The sequence below is a fragment of the Microtus pennsylvanicus genome, chromosome X, assembly GCF_037038515.1.
Source record: "Microtus pennsylvanicus isolate mMicPen1 chromosome X, mMicPen1.hap1, whole genome shotgun sequence".
Lineage (NCBI taxonomy): Eukaryota > Metazoa > Chordata > Mammalia > Rodentia > Cricetidae > Microtus > Microtus pennsylvanicus.
In genome coordinates, this window is record NC_134601.1 from 139086167 (window position 1) to 139110440 (window position 24274).

Consider the following 24274-nt stretch of genomic DNA (forward strand, 5'->3'; position numbering starts at 1 on the left):
TGAAAGAAGAACCAGGAAGCAGGAGGGGAATATCATTAGGAAGACACACCTATTTAACTCTACATTCAAATAGCACATAAAACTGGCTTCTTAGAGATAAAGGGATATTAGTTTTCCCCATTCAAAAACAGCATACCAGTCCTTTTATGAATTCCAGTCACCAGATGTTGAACTAAACACATATTTGATAAGCAGTGAGCCCAGGTTGAGATTTTTCTATCATACCATGATAGCTCATGAACAGTTCAGTCTAAATATATGCCATGATGACCATCCAAAAGCTTGACATTATGGAATCTTCCTTGCAAGGAACATGTTCCACAAGTGGAAAGAAGCAGCAAGTATAGTTACCATCCAGCCTACCTGCTGTGCCTAGTGGTATTTTCACATGGGAATTTTCCCCTAGTATTTCTCAAGAAAATTGCAATCTTTGGGAAATTATTGGCCTCAAATGGAAAACAAGGACAAGAAACCTGGCCTGCTGAGTGACAGATTAACATATTTATATATACAGGGTTTCACAGAAGAGAAGTAGTGATAATCCAATATTTCTTGCTTCTAGCTGTTGCCATCTAATAACTGTGTTTGCTAGTCTGTTAGCAGCTAAGGGTGAGTCAGACTTGCAAATAAAATAAATGTTAGTCAGTTTATACACATAGCATATTTTAAACAAATCCTGTGAGTGCTGTTCCAAGAAATAACAAGATCAGAGAGGAAATAAGTCCTTAAGTTGGCAATTTTGATAAATAATTCTGAGTAGTGCTATTAAGTTTGCTAGGAGCCTTAACTGTTAAGTTCTTTAAATATTGTTTAATATTTGCTAGCATTTTCCAGATTGAATGTCTGCTACTGGCTTCAGCCTTTTGTAAATATTACACAATTTAACACTTTCTATTTATTAGAAGTTCCTATAACTACTGATGAGTACAGAACGGGAGGGTTACTGGAATTATTGAAGCATTGCTTGTGATTTCAAAATTTCTCCCAGTGCATGGGAATTCTGACAAACCTTTTCTAATCCCCAAGCTCAGTTCTAGGAAATTGGAAGCAGTTACTTGGTATGAGTTTCAAGTTGTCAAATCTTTCTCCTCCCCTCTCATCGCAAGTTCAATTAGCATCAGCTTCCCTTGTCAGCTTCCTCGTGCTGACTCAGGCTGAGGTTCTAGCTTGAGTCTTTGCAGAGATATTATTTTCTCATTCTAGCTCTAGACCTCATCTTGGGCTCTAATGTCTTTGAGTGAGGCCTTCATGTCTGTTTAGATCCTTCTAAATCTCCCCTCTTCACCATTGCCAGTGGACATTGGTTGCTTTCTGTAGCCTATGGGAAGACTGAGTTGTTACTGTTTCCCAGTTCGGTTACCTAAGGAATTGTGTGCTGGTAATTCCCTGTTTGTACTTTTGTTCAAGACCCAGATCCATTCTCTCTTCACTTCTAGGCCTTGTCAAAAGAAGGTAGCTTCTCATTAGAGTTGGTCCCATAGGCCAAATCCAATGCACCAAAACAGCATGTTCACTTATTTATGTGTTGTCTTTGGCTATTTTCATATGACAACGGAGTACAAACTGTATGACTTACAAAACCTAAAGCACTGATGTGGAAAATTAAGCAAATGCAAGGGCTCCAACCTCAGCACAGAGAACCAGGCCTCGTGCTTTGATGCTAAGCCTATCTGGGGCAGCATTTTTCCTGGCCTGCAGCTCCCACTGAGATACTCCCTGCACACACTATAGCTCGCCTGTGCTCAGCACTTAGGAATAGTAATGTCTTCCTACCATTGTACTCTTACATTGGGGACTCCTCTTTGGTTGTTCTCTTAATTTTGCTCAGAATATTGTAGGTAGACCCTGTCCATTTCAGTTACCAACTTGGCTGTATTAAGGCATTAGTGAGGCAGGCATTTAGGTATGTCTGCGAGGGTGTTTCCAGTGATCAACTGAGAGGGTTGGACTTGCCATGAATATGGAAGGCACTATCTTGGGGATTAGGGTCCCGGAGTGAATGAAAACAGAAAAATGAAAAGTAAGCAGAAAGACAGTATTCCTTTTTCTCTTGTTTCTAGTCAGCTCCCTGAACCAAAACAATGTGATACCTTCCCTGCCAAGGTGAACTGAATTCCTTTGGCCTGTGGGCCAAACACGACCATTTCTAACTTAAGTTGCTTCTTGTCACCTTTCGGCTGTGGCAGCAAGAAAATTAATGAATATAGACCATAATTAAAGCCTCTTTAATTGAGCTACATGGGTGAAATTTTTCCTGTTAGGATCTGCCTATTACAAACTGACAACATCCCTCACCTTGGCCATGTACCTCAATGGATCTCTTCCGCAAGGGAGAGCCAGAGTCTGCTCTGCTGTGAGGAAGTGATTTTGCCTGGTTGATTAGTACAGCAGTCCTCACTGCTGAGTTAGTGTCCCTGTCTAGGCTTTCTTTAAGAATAGTTTATCTCTTTCAACTGTGAAATCATCCTCAAAGTCCCAGTATGCTCTATGTCTTACTCTGACATATATGGTACAAGAAACCAGTAAGGCTCTTTATACCGTCTTTTAGTAAAACGTGAGGGAAACTGCTTTTTAACATCTCTGCTGGTATCTAGATCAATTGCTTCTAAAAGGGAGTTAAAACAGCTTCTGCTTTCAACTCACAGTATTAGAAGCACGTGTGAGTCTAGCTTTGTAAGGTTTCAGTCTGGATAGGAAACCATGACATCAACTTTCAGTATGGCTTTTTATAGTTGTCTTTTGAGAAGTGATTTCCAAATATCTTTTCTTACCACCCAAAGCTCTGTACCTACTAACATTTTTTCTTCTGAGAATTACAGAATAAACTAAACTTTTATAATTGACTCTACACCAGGTTGACCCAAAGCTTTTTAAAGAAACAAAAATCCTTGTTTTTGTTTTTTACATTTTAACTGTACATTCCTTGCAAAGTATTAGCTTCAGAATACAAACTGAATCAATGTGGGTTACTGGAGCAATGACATTAGAAAATGGGAAATGTCTAAGTATGGGAGTCAAGACACACTAGTACCCTTGATTTGTTTCTTATCTTTCTAGTATTTGGTTGTAATATTTCAAATTACCTATGTAATAATTAAATGAATAATTGAGTAGGTGCTCTACCTATAAAAGTGGTGATTATTAATAACGTTATATGTATATATAATAAATTGACAATTGTTAAGACCGACTTGTAAATACAACATAAATCTTTATAGTTTACAAAGTAAACTCATGCATCATTTTTCACTAATCCTCATAATCTTGTGAGATGAATGTTATTAATTGCAACTTTACAAATGTGGCAACTGGAGCTGAATTATCTGCTCAATGTACGATATGTAAGATTTCAAATCGTTGGTAGGATCGAGGACAGTGTAGCATTTGCGGTTGATTGGAGGGGCCTGCAACACGCTAAACCAAGAGCTTGGCAAATTGAATTACCTGCAGAGAATGGTCTCAGCAAGAAAGTTTTCACAGGCTTATCCTAGCAGCTAGCAGGCTTCTAGTCAAAATCAACATGAAGGAAGAGAACATTCCTGCAGATAAATAACAGCCAGCAAGAGAAATAAATACTCAGCTATTCTGCAGTGGTTGGCAGAGTCCCAAGAAGCAGCTCTGTGTCATTGAATAAGTCAAGACAGGAAAAGTGAAATGCCCATTAGTGCTGTTAATGCTAATTTCCACCTGTGGTGGTGCCTAGGCTTCTGCTGTGTTCTGCTTTTGTCCCACAATTGACTCTGTGCATGGAGACTTTCGGTGGATGACAGGGATAAAGACATTAGACATTGTTGAGCTGAAAGAAACACTTCTTTGTCCTTTGTTTCACTTTCTGTAATACCTCGTTACCAATTATGACTTTCTTAGGGAGGGCAGAAAATAAAAGAAGAGATGAAAATATAATACCAACTGGTATACAGAAGATGGATATAAGCAAGAAAGATGCTGGGCAGTGGTGGTGCATGCCTTTAATCCCAGAACTTGGGAAGAAGAGGCAGGAAGATCTCTTTGAGTTCAAGACCAGCCTGATCTACAGAAGGTAGTTCCAGGACAGCCAGGGCTGTTACACAGAGAAACCCTGTCTTGAAAACAGATAAAAGAAAGAAAAAGAAAAAAAATTAAGAGATATTTCATGCAGCAAATGAATTTGTAGCTTCTTTTAGAAGGAAATGAAACACATAACCTTATAACGGCTGTTAACCATAGCACATTTAATTAGTAATATCAATAATATATTTTACCATCTCCAAGGGAGTTAGTTTGGCCAGCTTTCCTCCAATATCTTCTCTTCTATCAATTCTTCATTTCAAATGCTAAAAGGAATGGTCCTATCTCCCATTTTCCATAAAAGCAAAACTTCTATAAAATTGCAGTATGCATTATGGCTATAAAATACTTGAAACACAGCTTTATGCTACCTGAGATTACTGTAGGGAAAGACTTAATATGAAACGAGTTTTTGCTATTAACTTAATGCTGATTACAAGTGGAGGTCACACTATTTTGAACACATTGGATTAAATCAAATATTGAAATTAATCCTGACTCTTTCTTTACTTTTTAAAATGAGACTGCAACTATGAGTATTTCAAATCATGTGTGTGGCTCACATCATATTTCTGTTGGAGAACACTTCCTTCTGGAGGAGCACGAGGTTCCTTTCAGCCTTTTCCAAATGATTCTCTCCCCACTAGGCCAGTTTGAACATGTCAAATGATGCAGATTTTGTAGATGGAAGGAAGGCTGCAAGTCATTTGGAAATTAGGTGATGAAACCGCAACAGGAACATAACTCTAGCACGGCAATTTGCTTTTCTGAGCCCCTCTTATTCCAAATGGAATAGGCACTGCTCTGTTCTCTCCTCTAGATAATTTGCATCTTATTTTCCTTCTGTCAGAAGTGTCATTTCCTGTGATTGATTAAACCATCTTTGCTAAGTGCAAAAACAAGGCCACCACATTATTCAAACTGGATCCACTACAAATATTTTCATCCTCTTGCTTGGGAAGAATTCATGTAGTTGCTTAGAAACCCCTTTTAAAAACCACAGTGTTTGGTTACTTTCAGAAATTAAAGTCAAGACTACAGGAACAAAAATATTACTACTCTCCCAAATGTTACAAAATGGACACACTGGGAGAACAATGTGTTTTTAATCCCAACACACACACACACACACACACACACACACACACACACACAGATTCAGAATTCACTATTCTAAATATATTTTGTTATTTATAAAATTATTTATATTTGTGCAGCAGGATATGTGTGTAGGTGTGTGCAGGTGCCCTCAAAGTCCAGAAGAGGGTGACTGATCCCCTGAAGCTAGAATTAAGGTTGTTGTGAGCTTCACAATATGGTTGCTGGAAATGGAACTCCTGTCCCTCTACGAGAGCAGTGTGTCCTCTGAACTATCCAATCATCTCTGAATCCATTAATTGGTTGTTTTTTATTTTTAAGTATTTTAGTGCCATCTTGATGGCTTTCTACCAAATTAATTACATTGACTATGCAATATAACACATTTAATCCACTTAGAAAAGAATTGATTCCATTTTAGAAATGATTTTCACAAGTCTTTAGTCTTCATTTTGTGAACAGGTCTGAGTTAGTAACAGCAATCTTAGAACTTTATCATAATTATTAATTAAGCATATCAATCACACACTAAACAAAAAGAAACAGACCTGTTCCCTTTAAGAGACAGCTGGGACCAATTATGTGGTTACATTTGCTCCTATGATATCTCATTCCTGCTTTAGTTTCCTTTTATTGTATTTTAATTTAGTTTTCTATAATGTTGTGATGTAGTATAGAAGAGTTTGATACATTTATTAACATATCAGTTTAGATTTGCTAATTATTGCTTTTTATTATTTTAAGTCACAAACAGTAAGGTTCGCTTAAATTTTAACAAGTGAGTAGATTTTGTGGCTACTTTTAGCAGGATATAGAACACTCCTTGGAATTCCATTAGCTTCCTTTTCACAGGCCAACATTCTTCCTACCCTCATCAGTGGAAAGCACTGGCCTGTTCTCTTTCCTTATAATGTTGCCTTTCAACAAATGTCATGTGAGTGGAATCAGAGTGTGCAGTCTTTTGAGATGGTTTCTTTTACTTGGTGTTTTAGTTAAGTTCCTTGGAGGAAAGAAGCAAGAGGAAAGCCAGGAAAGCAAGATGGACTTCCTTTTAACATGCTTTTTTATCTGGACTGCAATCAGCAGGTGCTAACCACAGGCGGGGTGGGCCTTTCCACATCAACTGAAGCAACCAGGACAGTTTTTCTGGTGAGTCTCATCGCTCAGGTGATCTAGCCCTGGCAAGTTGACATTTAAACCAGCCATAATGCTTATCATAATGTGGCTTTGAAATTTATTCACAACATTACATTTGCCATAGACATCGGTGCAGCTGTCATTTTGGTTGCTGGCCACCACAGTATGTTTATACACTCACTTACCGAAAGACAGGTGTGTTGCTTCTTGGTTTTTCTGGCTACAAATAATGGTGCTATAAATGCTCATGTACAAGATTTTGTGATGGTGTGAATGTAAGTCATGCTTACTGAAACAGGTAACTAGTAGAGGAGTTGCTGGGTCATATACTGAGTGCATGATTAAATTGATAAGAAATTGAAAACCTGTTAATAGAGGGAAGACAGCATTTGGGGAACACATGAAAGGTCCAATTGCTCCTCTGAAAATTTATTCTTTATCTCTCTGTCTCTGTGTGTCTCTCTATGCATCTGTGTATCTCTTTCTCTGCCTCTGTCTCCCTCCATGTGTCTCTCTCTCTCTTCCCTCCCACTCTCCCTCCTTTCTTCTGCCTCCATGCCTGCCTACTTGCCTCCCTCCTTCTCCTTCCTTTCTGTTTCTCCTTCCTTCCTGCCTCTCTGCCTCTGGCCCTGCCTGCCTGCCTCCCTCCCTTGTAGTGTCATTTCATTTGTATTTTGATGAATAAAGCTTGCCTGAAGGTCAGAAAATTAAAACAGCCACACTGGCTAGCCTTACAGACCAGGTAGTGGTAACACACACCTTTAATCCCAGTAGCCGTAGAAACCAGGTGGTAGTGGTGCACTCCTTTAATCCCAGAACTAGAGAGGATTATAAAACAGGAGGAGACAGCTCTCAGTCACAGTCTCAATCTGAAATTCCTGGAGAAAGGATCACCATTTCAAACTGAGGTAGAGGTAAGAGCTGGCTGTTTTGCTTTTCTGACCTTCAGGTTGAACCCCAATATCTGTCTCTGAGTTTTTATTAATCGTGCTTTACTCCCTCCCTCCCTCCCTCCCTTCCTCCCTCCCTCCCCTTCCTTCCTTTTTTCCTTCCTTTTTTCCTTCCTTTTTTCCTTCCTTTTTTCCTTCCTTTTTTCCTTCCTTTTTTCCTTCCTTTTTTCCTTCCTTTTTTCCTTCCTTCCTTCCTTCCTTCCTTCCTTCCTTCCTACCATTCTCCCTCCTTCCCTTCCTTTCTCCCCTTTTTCCTTCCTCTCTTTCTCTACTTGTCTCCAGGATCAGTATCTCATCTTGTAGATTAGGCTAACCCAAACTCACTCGAAAATTTGCAGCAGCTTCCCAAGTGTTTGGGATTATAGCCCTACACCACCACAGCCAGAATCAGTATTTTTCTAAGACATCATGATAGAGGCATAACAGCATGTTATTGTGGTTTTAAATGCTAGTAATCTTTAGCAATTTTTTGTATCGCTTATCTGTTATTGTGTATGTTCTTTAATAGAATAGCCATTAAAATCTTTTAACTAGTAATAAAAGTTGGGCTATTTTCTTATCAGTTCAATATTTTTCAGATACATAATTTTCTAATATTTCCTTTAGTCTGTGGTTTGCCTTTTCACTCATTGTGTCCTTCAAAGAGCAAAAGTACTTTGGCATTGTAATCCCTTATATAGATTATACTTTTGATGTCATATTTAAGAAATCTTTGCCTACCTTATGGTCACAAGGAGTTTTGTGTACATGCTTCTAATGGTTTTAGCATTTGATCAATTTTTAAATGATATTAGTATGCAGTATGAGATACATGGAAAGGTTTTCCATATGAGCAACCAATCTGTGGCATTATTGGTTGAAAAATGTTATTTTTCTCTTGAATTTCCTTTCCATCTTTGTAAGAAATCAATTGAGCACATTATATAGATCTAGAATCATCTTTTTTTCCCCTTTGGTCTATGTGTCTGTCTATCTGGCCAATTTTACCCTCTTCTGTTTATTATAGCTTCCAACAGTGTCAACACTAGGTAATGAGTCCTTCAACTTTGTTCTCATTTACAGTAAACACTGGACTATTCCAGCTCATATTTAATTTTTAAAGCTTTTAGAATCAACATGCAAAAATGTCTAGATAGAATTTTCATTGGGCTTGCCAAAAATAGATCAATTATGGAAGAATTAGCATCTTAAATATACTGAGTCAAGCAATACATGAACATGGTAGTTTTTCCATTTACTTAGGTCTTTGAAATTTTCTCATTAGTGTTTTCAGCTTTTCATGTAGAGATCATATATTTTTATATCCATTTAGCTGCTTAATATGGTTATAAATGCCATTTTCCTCTAAACATCACATCTTAATAGCTTATTACTTGTGTATGGAGACATAGTTGTCTTTTGTATGTCGATCTTCTGTGATGTTACTTGGTGATTTTGAAAGAGATTCTGGGGCAAGGTGGTGGTGGCTGGAGAGATATCTCAGAGGTTAAGAGTACTGGCTGTTCTTTATATATTTTGGAGATCGGTCCTCTGTCTGATGTGAGGTCGGTAAAGATCTTTTCCTATTCTGTAGGCTACTGTTTTGTCTTGTTGACTGTGTCCTTTGCTTTACAGAAGCTTTTTGGTTGTTGCTCTCAGTGTCTGTGCTACTGGGGTTATATTTGGAAAGTGGTTTCCTGTGCCAATGCGTTCAAGTGTACTTCCCACTTTCTCTTCTATGTGGTTCAGTGTGGTTGGTTTTATGACGTCAAAAGAACAAATAATCCAATAAAAAATGGGGTACAGACCTAAAGAGAGAACTCTCAACAGATAAATCTCAGATGGCTGAAAGACACCCAAGGAAATGTTCCACATCCTTAGCCGTCAGAGAAATGCAAATCAAAACAACTCTAAGATTCCATCTCATATCTGTCAGAATAGCCAAGATCAAAATCACTGATGACAACTTATGCTGGAGAGGATATGGCTTAAAGGGAACATTCCTCCATTGCTGGTGGGAGTGCAAGCTGGTACAGCTGCTTTGGAAATCTGTATGGCAATTTCTCAGAAAATTAGGGAAAAAATCTACCTCAAGACCCAGCAATACCACTTTTGGGTCTATATGCAGAGGAAGCTCAATCACACCACAAGGACATGTGCTCAACTATGTTTATAGCAGCATTATTTGTAATAGCCAGGGCCTGGAAACAACCTAGATAGCCCTCAACTGAAGAATGGATAAAGAAAATATGGTACATTTATACATTGGAGTACTACACAGTGGTAAAAACAAACAAGCAATGACATCTTAAAATTTGAGGGCAAATGGATGGATCTAGAAAAATCCATACTGAGTGAGGTAACCCAGACCCAGAAAGACAAATATAATATGTACTCACTCATAAGTGGCCTTTAGACATAAAGCAAAGAAAAAACAGCCTACAATCCACAACCCCAGAGAACCTAGACAACAAAGCGACCCCTAAGAGAGACTGTTATGCCCAGGTTAATTATTCTTAAAAAGAAATGTGAGACACAAGATTTAATTAAGCCTCAATTTTACAGAGATTCTGTTTTCCCTAAAGACCACCTGGTAAATAACCAAGCCTTGACCCTGGCTCCAGAAATGTACAGCAATAGTGAAATCTGAACACAAACCCTAAAACCAGCCAATTAAGTTGTTAGGAAGCAGGGCCATAAAATTTAACGAGGTCCAGATGTTCTTGGGAGGCATCCTGTCCTTGAAGACACCTTGTCAGTTACTAATGGCTCTTCGTGAGGGTTTTCATGCTCAAAAACTGACCAATGGCTTCAGAAACTACCTTATCTTATGTATTCGTCATGCAATTCCAAGACTACAGGACATGAACTTCCCTGATTACAGCATTTCCCCTTTAGAAGTTTGCCCCTTCCCCTGGCTTGGGGCTGCACTTCCCTCTCCACTGCATTGGCATGGTGGAGGTATACTGCAAACTCGAGTTTGAATATTATTAAAAACTCTTATGCTTTACATCAGAATATGGTTCTGTGGAGTTTCTTTTGGGGGATAATTAACCTGGGTATATCAAGACATACATGAATCTAAATAAGAAGGAGAAAAAGAAAAGATCTCCTAAGTAAACTGAGAGTGTAAGGGTCATGGGAGAGGAAGGAAAGGGAGAGGGGAGGAAGAGAGAGGAGCAGAGAAAAATGTATAGTACAATAAAAAACAATAAAAAGGTAATTTAAAAAGAATTATGGAATAGAAGAGGAAAAAAGAGCACTGGCTGCTCTTCAAGTAGACCTGGGTTAAATTCCTAACATCCACATGGCAGGTGACATCCATCTGTAACTTCAAGTCGAGGTGATCTGATGCCTTCTGCTGCCTCCTGTGAGCACCGAATGCATGCAGAGCACAAACATACATGCAAACAAACACCCAGACTCAAAACAAAATACAAAAGTCATAAAAAGGAGATTCTTTTGAATTTGTTGGTTTTAATCATATGCATGATAGTTTATTTCTTTCTTTATAATCTACTACATTTGTTCTTTATTATGTCTTTTTGTTCCACCCAGAATTAAATCACTTTGCTTTGCTTTTGACCTTGGGGGAAAGCACCCACATTTAAGACCATTATTAAGTGTAATATTACCCCCAGATCTTTTAATAGGCATTCTTTATTGAGCTGAGAAACTTATCTTAAATATCTACTTTGATAAGAGTTTTTAAAATCACAAATCAGCACTACACTTGTCCAGTGTTCTTTTCTGTATCAATTATTATGATCATGTGGCTTTTCTTATTTATCTTGCAGTTTTGATGGACTATATTGTTTGAATTTTCACAAGGATTAAAGCGGCATTGCATGACAGGAATAAATTCCATTTGGTTCTGGCATATTATCTTTTTTATTTATCCTTGGACTCAACTTCCCAATATTTTATTGCGATTTGCATCTCCATTTACAACACATGCTGTTCTGGAGTTTTCTTTTCCAGAATGTCTTCACTTTTTCAGGGTTATGGTAATTCTGACCCTAGAGAATAAGTTGGAAATTTTTCCCTCTGATGCCATTTTGTGACAAACCTTGTGGAGAATGTTGGAGACCAGCTTTGACAAAAATACCACTTACCAGGGTAAGGGCACGGGGATCAGAAAATAAGTAACCCACTAAATAAATACTCATTTTTTCTGCATGGTGTGCCTATCCATCTCTGTCTCTCACCTGCCTTGGCTCCTCGTGGGACCAGCTGCCCCACCCAGGTCTCTCACCTGTGGTACAACTCCCTCATGGCCTGCTGTCTACTGCTTCCCCTGGGACTCACTGCCCCTCGTGGCCCACTGAGCCTTTCATGGAGCCACAGTGTTTTACCTAAACCATTGCAGTATCCTTTGATAAAATTAAGGTTTTTCTTTTTTAGCCTGTTGACTAAATGGCTTACATTAGCTAATTTTTAAAAATGTTGGTCTAGTCTTTTGTAACTGGAATCTATCACACACACATGGGCACTGTTTATGATTCCTTTCTGTTGAGTTTTTCCCACCTATGTTTATGAGAGAGCTCCCATAGTTTTTCTTCCTTGTGATGTCTTACTTTAATATTAGGGACATACTGGCCTGATATAGTGAATTAGCAAGTGTTTCTTATATTTTTATTTTTTTGGAAGAAAGTGGAAAATTGGAATGATTTCTTTCTTAAATATTAGATAAAAATTGTCAGTAAAACTCTCTGGGCCTGTTGTTTTCTTTAAAAAGTTAATAATTGTTGATTCAATTCTTTAATAGGATTATTTGACAAATATGCTCATCTTTCTCGGTGTTTAAGAAGTCTGTGTTTTTTGAGGAGTTGGTCCATTTTTATCCATGTTATCAATATGTGGCCATGGCTTTATTTAGTGTCTCTTTATTGGCCTTTTAAAGCCTGAAAGATCAAGGATGAAGGCCTGCATTGCATTTCTGACACAAGTAATGCATTCTCTCACATTTTCTTCTCTTGGTTAATCTGACTAGATAGTTTATTCTTTGTATTCTCAAAATAGAAACTTAGGTTATTGATTTTAGATATTTATCCACTTCTAATATATGCATTTTAATGCAATAAAAATCCCTGTATAAAATTATCTTATTGTATCCAACAAATTTGGGTAAGTTATACTTTCATATATATTTATATATGTATTATATGTAGATCCTGAATATATATTGCTAAATGTATGCTTGAATATGAGGAGGCTGAATTGGAGGCTAAATAACCCAGAAATTCAAGCATAGCATGTATTCACCTATAAGTAGATATTAGACATAAAGAGAAGGATAAGCAGGCTACAATCCACAACTCCTGAGAAGCTAGATAACAAAAAGGACACTAAGAGAGACAGGCATGGATGCTTCCAGGAAGGGGAAATAGATCAGGTTTTCTGAGTAAATGTGGGGGAGAAGTTGAAGGGGATTAGGGAGGAGAATGTGAGGAAATGGGATGGTTGTGTTGGGGGAGGAACAGACAGGGAGAGCAAAAAAAGAGATATTTTGTTAGAGGGAGCCGTTATAGAGTTAGGGAGAAATCTGGTGTTAGGGAAACTCCCAGGAAGCCACAACGATGTCCCTAGCTAAGACTCCTAGCAATAGTGGAGAGGGCACCTGAACTGGCCTTCTGCTATAAAAAGATTAATGACTACCCTAATTGTCATCATAAAACCTTCATCTAGTAACTGATGGTAGCTGATGCAGAGATTCACAGCTAAGTCCTGGGCCAAGCTCCCAGAGTCCACTCAAAGAGAGGAAGGAGGATTATATGAGCAAAGGAGTCAAGATCATGATGTTGGGAAACCCACAATCACAGCTGACCCAAGCTCATGGGAGCTCACTGACTCTGGACTGACAGCTGGGAAACCTGCTTAGGCCTGAACTAGGCCCTTTGAATGTGGGTGACAGTAATGTGTCATGAGAATTCTGTGGGGCCACTGGCAGTGAGACTAGGATATACCTTCAGTGCATGAACTGGCTTTTTGGAGTCCATTCCCTATGGAGGGACGCCTTACTCAACTGCAATACAGGGAGGACGGGCTTGGTCCTGCCTCGACTTGATATTCCAGACTTTGTAGACTTGCTTTGGCTGAGGGCAAGGTAGCAGTGGAAGGGGGGAGAGCAGGAGGAGGGGAGGGGGAGGGGGAGGGCACTGTGGTTGGTATGTAAAATGAAAAAAACATTATTTAAATAAAATTTTATTTCCTTCATTCATGTCTCTTTGTGGTGGTGGTGGTGGTGGTGATGGTGGTGGTGGTGTGTGTGTGTGTGAGAGAGAGAGGGGGGGGAGGAAAAGGGAGAAAGAGGATCACAGAGTTTAGCCAAAACCATCTGTGTATGTGTGCAACTATGGGTTTGGATTTGTACACTGAAGCTTGTTGGTCTCATCAATGGGTAGCAAGTAAAGACAACTGACTCTCACTCCCATAATACACCAGTCAATAGTTCAGCAGGGAGAGGTGATGCACTCAGAGCCCCTCCATGATCCACAATTGACTGCGGACAGGTCAGTTTTCTGCAAATCCATCATAAGCAGGCACAGCTGTTATAAGATAATGACTATTTTGGTTATATCATACCCAGAAAGTAATATTTCCTATCCTTATTCCTTATCTTCCATCTTTTACATTCTTTCTGTCCCTTCTTACACAGTGTTCTCTGAGCCTGATCCCCCCTAAAAGCGGAGATGTCTGATAGAAGGGACTTTGAGGGACTGGGTAGGTACTCCATCAGTTATGAGGTAATACTTGAATTCCACAATGCTTATGGAATACCACACCCACAGTTTCGTGAATGAACCTGCTGAAAGTTCCTGGAAGGTAAAGGATACCTCTAATATTAACATGGTTCTATGGATAATAAAGAACTGTGGCTCTTTTATACTCATCACTCAGGATTGCAGAAGCCATTGCTCAGTTTGTAGATCATTCTAGAGTAAATGACTTAATTTATGCCGTTCAAATTTGTAGTTAGAATTAGGGTTTGGTAAACTCAGTTGTATGAAATGTTGATGGAAGAAGGTCATTGGCTAATAAAGAAACTGCCTTGGCCCATTTGATAGGCCAGCCTTTAGGTGGGTAAAGTAAACAGAACAGAATGCTGGGAGGAAGAGGAAGTGAGCTCAGAAGCCATTCCTCTCCTCTTCAGGGCAGACACAATGAACCTCATACCCAGGATGGACATAGACTAGAATCTTCCTGGTAAGCACACCTCGTGGTGCTACACACATTAATAGAAATGGGCCAAGCAGTGTTTATATGAATACAGTTTGTGTGTCGTTATTTTGGGGCATAAGCTAGCCAGATGGCAGGGAGCTGGGTGGCAGGAACACGGCCCCTCAGCTCCTTCAACAAAGTGTGGTCCTCTGAGCATTTCTGTAGTCCCTCTAAATACCAAAGTCCCTTAACCAGTTTACATTAGAGCTCTCAGCACCCAATACATCACAGAAATCACCTGTAGTAACCACATGTGTGATTTGAAACTTATTTCTGCCCATAAGAAATGCAGTCTGATCCATACCCTAGCAGTCAATCTCAGACTTGCTTGTCATTTCAAGATGGTAGCAGTGTCCATAATCACGAAGCAGGCTTCCTAGAACAGACAGCTATAGTAGCTAAGTTTCCTTTCCTGTGAATGCTCAGGTACTGGGAATTCTGTTGCTTGGTAACAAGAACTCAAAAGTCCCCTGTTCTTTCTGAGTTTCCTTTTTGGTTCAGCTCTTTTAAACAGAATTATCCAGAACTGCAGTTTTCTCTGTTTATTATTTGTCTCCTTTACTTTTTCTCTACATAGTTTGCAGTGATGACGAGAGTGGCTAAAGTTTTATAGGAAGGTCATAATAAATACATGAAAAGGTGATTGCAACAGGGTTGGGGTGCAACCCAGTTGGTAAGGTGCTTGCCCAGTGTGCACAAAGCCCTGAGTATCCTGGAAAAACAGGTACGATACCTCTAATCCCAGTACTTAAGAGGTAAAGACAGGAGGATCACAGTCCAAGGTCGTTCTTGGCTACTTGCAAGCTCAGGCCAGCCTACATCACTATCTCAAAAAAAAGTGAATTCAAGAGAAAATAAACCAAATGACTGTAAGAACATATAGCTAATGAATCTGTGAAGTTGTGCTGTGATATGTTGATGTCCAGAGGAACATCTGGAAAGGAGCAAATAACTGTGAAATATAAAGGTGCTAAGCCTCTCTTCTGTGTTCCTAGCAACTCTCAGAAAGTTGACCTAATAGAAAATAAAGGTTTAATATTACAGAAAGTTCCTGACCCCTCGATTTGCAGGTGATTTGTACTCAAGAATCCATCACAAAGACGCTTACAGCATTTTACTCTGGCAGGTAGTGATTCACTTAGAGAGGTGCATATAAATATTATGACTGTTTTAAGGATTAACAAGACATTAATGCTGAGAATGCCAGACCCTTTCCATATTCCATTACTTAATACTGAAAATATATGCTCCTGGGTAGCTTGCTAGCTATTAAAATGCTTTAATTATTATTATTAGTAGTAGTAGTAGTATTTTAATAACTGGTAGCCCCTCACAGGCTTCACTGTTTCTACTAGTAGATGTGACTCACATGATGTACTGTAGAAATATGGTACAGATATAGACATGTTTTTCTTTCTTCCTTTTCTGTTTGTTGCTGTGGTGATGGTGGTAGTGGTGGTGGTGATGATTTTGTTTGTTTTTCAAGACATGGTTTTCCTATGTAGCTCTGGTTTTCCTGGAACTCTCTTTGTAGACCAGGCTGACCTTAAAGTCAGAGATCTGCCTCCCTCTGCCACCCTAGTACTTGGATTAAAGGCATACACCACCACACCTGGCAGACATGTTTTGCATATACAGCAATTCCCTCTTATCTGTGGGAGAGTATCTTCCAAAATTCCCAGTGAAGGATACAAATTGCAGATAGTAATTGAACCATACATACACTATGTCTTTTCTTATGAACCTTATAATATTGCTACACAATGAAAGTATTAATTTTTTTGTCCATGGTTTATGCCCCGGTATCTCCTTTCCATCACTGCCCTTGCTCTTTGAGCCCACTATTATGTAGTTAAATAGGAATTCTTTGATCATGATCACTATAGTAATAAAATAATAGATCTGATAACAAGGATGGTGGCTATGTTACTAAAGGAGGGGCACCGTATATAACATGGATACTCTAGAAAAGGGGATGATTTATATCCCAAGTGAGACAGAGTGAGATGGAGAGAGATTTTTGCCATATCACAGAGAATTTAGACAATTTAAATTTTAGACAATTGAGACCATTTAAATCATATCATTTATATTTGAAATTTTCCATTTAATGTTTTTGGTCTGTAGTCGAATATAGGTAACTAAAACTTAAAACCATAGCCAGGACAACTGCACATAAGGAAGGGGGTTGCAGTATTTCCATTTAGCCATTCAAGGCTGCATTCTTCTAAATTCCAAGTTCCCTTTATATATCTCTTCCTCTTCAAAATAGTCTAGGCCTAGTCAGTGTACTGTTTGCTCATGCTCCTAGAAACCATGATACTTTATTGTTGAACACACTTTCTGGACACTGGAGAGACTTATACAATGAGGAATTTACTAGATTCTGGAAACATATGCCATCATCCCATTTAGGCAAAACACACCATTATCACAATGTGGTTGTTCATATTTCATGCATATTTATAGTCTTGTTTTCAGTGTTCATATTGATATAATTAGGATCAGGACTGTTTAGCCAACCAATTACCTAATAAAGCTTCCACTGTGATTCTATTTTATTATTTAAGGATACATGGTCTGGAAACTAGACATAGTTTACTACTAAACTTTCATAACACTATATATACATAGTCTTGGAGCTTCTGGCTATCTTCTAAGGGAAGAGTGCCACTTTCAAGGGGATCCCAAAATGATTACAATATTTTTATTCCTAGAAATAGAGAAAAAAACTTCAAATATATAATTCTAGGTAGTATAAATTCAATATATGTAGGTTGAAAAGGATTTTGATGCCCAGCAAGGTGGCATAGTTCATACACTATTATATTTATGGATAAATATGCCAAGGTCCAAATATTTAATTGACTTAAATATAATATGTAGAACACAGAATGCATCTTTTGTGGAGGTTTTATAGGAAATGACCACAACCTTGGTCACTTAAAACAACAAAAAGTTTATTCTTTTATAGTTCTCAAAGTCAGATGTTCAAATTTAATTTTTATGACACAAAACAAAGATATTGTCAGAATTATGCCCTGGTCTCTCTAGAAGTTCTATGTGTGAATCTATTCCTTGTCTCTTCCAACTTTAGGGAACTGCCAACATTCCTTGGTTCATAGACACATCAGTTCAAACTATGCCTCTGCAGTCACAAGACCTTCACTTCTTATAGGTGGGTCAAATCCCTTTGACTGTCTTATATATGACACTCTTCAATAACACAGGATAAAGGCCTCATATAAAGATCAATAACCTAATCTTATCTGCAAAGTCTTTACCATATAAAGTCACACTCATGGGTTCTTGGAATCAGACAGTGGCTGTGGTTCTCAGAGCCATTATTTAGCCTACCACAAGTAACTAAACTACAATTCAAGTGGAATATGTAATGCATATGTTCCACTTGTCTTTTACTTATTTGAAGAGGCTCACCACATCACTGAGAAAGACTTACCATAAAAATGTCTACTGAGAGTGCCATGGGAGCCACATGTCCCAACTGTATGTGGAGGAAGAGGTGCATTTCTAAGCTCCCAAACTGATAGCCCTGCTTTCTAGGCTAGCTCTGGGGGCACATCCCATGCCCCCACCCCATCTACTGCAGCCCCAGTGACCAGGCAGCAGCATGTTCCTGCCCTCTACATAACAATTTACCCCACATCAAGGCTCCACATCAAGGCTCTGCTGACTGGCCATGATGTGGGGTAAATTGTTATGTAGAGGGCAGGAACATGCTGCTGCCTGGTCACTGGGGGTCCTTCTGAATGTGTGCTGCTTTTATTGGTTGATGAATAAAGTTGCTTCAGAGTAAAAAAAAAACAATTTACCCCACATCAGAAAGTATGGGAGCCGCATGCTTCACCTCACCTGGAGGGAGAGTGACCACCTTAGGCACAGTTTCCACCTATACTCATTCAAGGAAGACGACAGTATAAGAATACATTCAACAACATAAAGAGCAATATGGCAACATCAGAGACTAGTGATTCTACAACAGTAAGAACTGAACATCCAATGCAAATGAAACAGAAGGAAATGACCTTAAAACAACTTCATGAAGATGACAGAGGCCCTTAAAAATTTCTCTTAAAGAAATGGAGGAATAGACAAGCAAAATGGAAACAAATCAATAAATTCTTTAAAGAAAGCCAAGAAAACCAAAGCAAACAAAAAACAAAAAAAAAACAATCAAACAAGTGAAGAAAACAGTCCAAAACTTGAAAATTGAAATAGAGGCAATAAAGCAAAAACAAACTGAAGGAAATCAGGAAATTAAAAAGCTGAGTAAACAAACAGTAACTACACATGCAAGCATTACTAACAGACCACAATAGATGGAAGAAAGAATCTCAGGCATTGAAGATACAATAGAGGTAATAGATTTATCAGTCAAAGAAAATGTTAAATCCAACAAATTCTTAACACAAAACATCCAGAAAATCTGGGACACCATGAAAAGACTGAACCTAAAAATAATAGGGATAGGAGGAGAAATCCAGCTCAAAGACACAGAAAATATCTTCAACAAAATCACAGAAGAAAATTTTCCCAACCTAAAGAAAAGTATGCCTATGAAGGTACAAGAATCTTACAAAACACCAAATGGCCTGGACCAAAAGAAAGTCCCTTCACCATATGATAATCAAAACACTAAACATGCAGAATTAAGAAAGAATATTAAGAAGTGCAAAGGAAAAGGGCCAAGTAACATATAAAGGCATACCTATCAGAATTACACCTGAATTAAATCTGAAAGTCAGAAGGTCCTGGATAGATGTTCTGCAGACACTAATAGACCACAGATGCCAGCCCAGACTAATATACCCAGCAAAGATTTCAATCACCATAGACAGAGAAAACAAGACATTCCATGAGAAAACTAGATTTAAATAACTATGCATAAATCTAGCTCTACTAGAAGGAAAACTCTAACCAAAGGAAGTTAGTTGCACCAACAAAAACAGAGGCAACTGATAACTTCACACCAGCATACCACAAATAAGGAAAATACATGAACACTACCACATCACAAATAAACCACAAATATAACAGGAATTAACAATCACTGGTCATTAATATCTCTTAATATCAATGGGTTCAATTCACCTATAAAAAAGACACAGACTAGGGGGTGAGTTTCTGACCCGCGGCAGCAGCACAGGACACGGAACTCAGATGTTCCTCATGCCCCCTATACTTCCTGGTCTTCCTGCAGGGCCTATATTCTCCGCATACTGCCTCTCTCTTTCTATCCCACCCAGCTTGCATCCAGAACCCTCCCCCCTTCTGCCTCCCTTCCCTCTTTGGGCACATAACATCACCCAGCTCAGCCTGTCTGGGCGCTGGGGCCGAATCCTGAGGGCAACCGGGCGGGCGGGAGTTCTTTTGTCTCAATAGCCTGCCTGCAGCAAGCAAGGTAGGCGCTTTGTTTACCAGCTACCCAACCAGCACGGAGATCTGATCTAAGCACCAGGAGAGCCATCACTGGGGCACCCAAAGAGCCATCACTGGGGAGTGCCATCACTGGGAAGGTACCTCAGTGGGCAAGGAGACCTGATCCTGTAAAAGAAGATCCATAGGGGAGCATTCAGAGGAAGAGATGGGCGGGCGCCAATGCAAGAATTCACCCAACAATCTGAAAAACAACATGAAACCACCAGAACCCAGCGACCTCACAACAGGAGGACATGAACACGTTAATCAAGAAGAAGTAGAAAAAGTTGACTTTATGAAAGTGATTTGATGCCCTTAAACAGCATATAAAAAATGCCCTTATAGAAATGGATGAGAAGTATAACAGAAAGTTTGAAGAATTGAATAAATCAGTGAATGATACCCTAGGAAACCAAGGAAAAACAATCAAATAGATAACGGAAACAGTTCAAAACTTGAAAACTGAAATGGAGGCAAGGAAGAAAACACAAACAGAGGGCTGGCTGGACATGGAAAATCTAGGCAAATGAATAGAGACTGCAGAAACAAGTATAACCAACAGAATACAAGAGATAGAAGAAAGAATCTCAGATTCTGAAGATACCATAGAGAAAATAAACACACTGATCAAAGAAAATAGCAAATGCAACAAACTCTCATCACAAAACATTCAGGAAATATGGGACACAATCAAAAGACCAAATCTAAGAATAATAGGATTAGAAGAAGGAGGAAAAGTGCAGCTCAACGGTCCAGAAAATATATTTAATAAAATCATAGAATTAAACTTTCCCAACCTAAAGAAAGATATACCTATAAAGGTTCAAGAAGCATACAGAACACCGAATAGGCTGGATCAAAAAAAAAATCCCTTTGCCATATAATAATCAAAACACAAAGCATACAGAATAAAGAAAGAATATTAAGAGCTGCAAAGGAAAAAGGCCAAGTTACTTATAAAGGTAAACCTATCATACTTACACCTGACTTCTCTATGGAAACCATGAAAGCCAGAAGGTCCTGGATAGAAGTACTGCAGAAACTAAGAGACCATGGATGCAAGCCCAGACTAATATACCCAGTCAAGCTTTTGTTCACTATCAATGGAGAAAACAAAATTTTCCAGGATAAAAACAAATTTAAATAATACGTAGCCACAAATCCAGCCTTACAGAAAGTAATAGAAGGAAAATCACTAACCAAGGAGTCCAATAATGACCACAATAACTCAGACATCTAGAGACCCTTCACCAGAACAACTCAAAGAAGGGAAACACATAAACTCTACTACTAAAAAAGTGACCAGAGTTAACAACCACTGGTCATTAATATCACTTAATGTCAGTGGACTCAACTCACCTATAAAAAGGCACAGGCTAAGAGACTGGATAAGAAAACAGGATCCAACATTCTGCTGTTTACAAGAAACACACCTCAACCACAAAGACAGGCACCTACTCAGAGTAAAGGGCTGGGAAAAGGCTTATCAAGCAAATGGACCTAAGAAAAAAGCAGGTGTGGCCATACTAATTTCTAACAAAGTTGACTTCAAACTTAAATCAATCAGAAGAGATGGAGATGGACATTTTATACTCATAACAGGAACAAGTCATCAGGATGAAGTCTCAATCCTGAATATCTATGCCCCTAATAAAAAAGCACCCACGTACATAAAAGAAACATTGCTAAAACTCAAGGCAGCCATCAAACTGCACACACTAATAGTAGGAGACTTCAACACTCCTGTCTCACCAATGGACAGGTCAATCAGGCAGAAACCTAATAGAGAAATAAGAGAATTAATGGAGGTAATGAATCAAAGGGACTTAACAGACATCTATAGAACATTCCACCCAAATAGGAAAGAATATACCTTCTTCTCTGCAGCTCATGGAACCTTCTCGAAAATTGACCACATACTCGGTAACAAAGCAGACTTCCACTGTTACAAAAAAAATATTACTAACCTCTTGTGTCTTATCAGATCACCATGGACTAAAGTTAGAATTCAACAACAATGCTATCCCCAGAAAGTCTACAAACTCATGGAAACTGAACAGTCAACTACTGAACCACACCTGGATCAAGGAAGAAATAAAGAAAGAAATTAAAGTCTTCCTTGAATTCAATGAAAATAAAGAAACAACATACTCAAACTTGTGGGACACTATGAAAGCAATCCTAAGAGGAAAGTTCATAGCACTAAGTGCCCACTTAAAGAAAACAGAGAAAGCACACATTGGAGACTTAACAGCCCACCTGAAAGCTCTAGAAAAAAAAGAAGCAGACTCACCTAGGAGGAGTAGAAGACTGGACATAATCAAACTGAGGGCTGAAATCAACAAAATAGAAACACAGAAAACAATCCAAAGAATCGATGAAACAAAAAGCTGGTTCCTGGAGAAAATCAACAAGATTGATAAACCCCTATCCAAACTAATCAAACGGCAGAGAGAGAATATGCAAATTAATAAGATCAGAAATGAAAAGGGGGACATAACCACAGATACAGAAGAAATTCATAGAATCATTAGATCTTACTACAAAAGCCTGTATGCCACAAAACTGGAAAATGTAAAAGAAATGGACACTTTTTTTAGATAAATACCATATACCAAAGTTAAACCAGGATCAGGTGAACAATCTAAATAGACCTCTTAGTTGAGAGGAATTAGAGGCTGTTACCGAAAACCTCCCATCCAAAAAAAAAGCCCAGGACAAGATGGTTTCAATGCAGAATTCTACCAGAACTTCCAAGAAGACCTAATACCTATACTACTTAATGTATTTCACAATATAGAAACAGAAGAGTCATTGCCAAATTCCTTTTAAGAAGCTACAGATACTCTGATACCAAAACCACACAAAGATTCAATCAAGAAAGAGAATTACAGGCCAATCTCACTCATGAACATCGACACAAAAATCCTCAACAAAATACTGGCAAACCGAATCTAAGAACACATTAGAAAAATTATCCATTATGATCAAGTAGGCTTCATCCCAGAGATGCAGGGCTGGTTCAAAAATACGAAAATCTATCAATGTAATCCATCATATAAATAAACTGAAAGAAAAAAACCATATGATCATCTCATTAGATGCTGAAAAAGCATTTGACAAAATTCAACATCCATTTATGTTAAAAGTCTTGGAGAGATTAGGGATACAAGGGTCATACCTAAATATAATAAAAGCTATATACAGCAAGCCGACAGCTAACATCAAATTAAACAGAGAGAAACTCAAAGCCATCCCGCTAAACTCAGGAACACGACAAGGCTGTCCACTCTCTCCATACCTCTTCAATATAGTGCTTGAAGTTTTAGCAATAGCAATAAGACAACATAATGGGATCAAGGGGATTTGAATTGGAAAGGAAAAAGTCAAACTTTCGTTATTTGCAGTTGATATGATAGTCTACATAAGCGACCCCCAAAACTCCACTAAAGAACTTTTACAGCTGATAAACAGCTTTAGTAATGTGGCAGGATACAAGATCAACTCCAAAAAATTAGTCACCCTCTTATACACAAAGGATATGGAAGCAGAGAGGGAAATCAGAGAAGCTTCACCTTTCATGATAGCCACAAACAGCATAAAATATCTTGGGGTAACTCTAACCAAGGAAGTGAAAGATCTATTTGACAAGAACTTTAAGGCATTGAAGAAAGAAATTGAAGAGGATACCAGAAAATGGAAGGATCTCCCTTGCTCTTGGATTGGGAGGATCAACATAGTAAAAATGGCAATTCTACCAAAGGCAATTTATAGATTCAATGCAATCCCCATCAAGGTCCCATCAAAATTCTTCACAGATCTTAAGAGGACAATAATCAACTTTATATGGAAAAACAAAAAACCCAGGATAGCCAAAATAATCTTATACAATAAAGGATCTTCTGGAGGCATTACCATCCCTGACTTCAAACTCTATTACAGAGCTACAGTAATGAAAACAGCGTGGTATTGGCATAAAAACAGAGAAGTCAACCAATGGAATCGTATAGAAGACTGGGTTTTTAACCCACAAACCTATGAATACCTCATTTTCGATAAAGGAGCTAAAAGTATACAATGGAAGAAAGAAAGCATCTTCAACAAATGGTGCTGGCACATGTGGATGTCAACCTGTAGAAGAATGAAAATAGACCCATATCTATCACCATGCACAAAACTCAAGTCCAGATGGATTAAAGACCTCAATATCAGTCCGAACACACTGAACCTGATAGAAGAGAAAATGGGAAGTACCCTACAACAGATTGGCACGGGAGATCGCTTCCTAGGTATAACCCCAGCAGCACAGACATTAAGGACAATATTGAATAAATGGGACCTACTGAAACTGAGAAGCTTCTGTAAAGCAAAGGACACTGTCACTAAGACAAAAAGGCAACCTA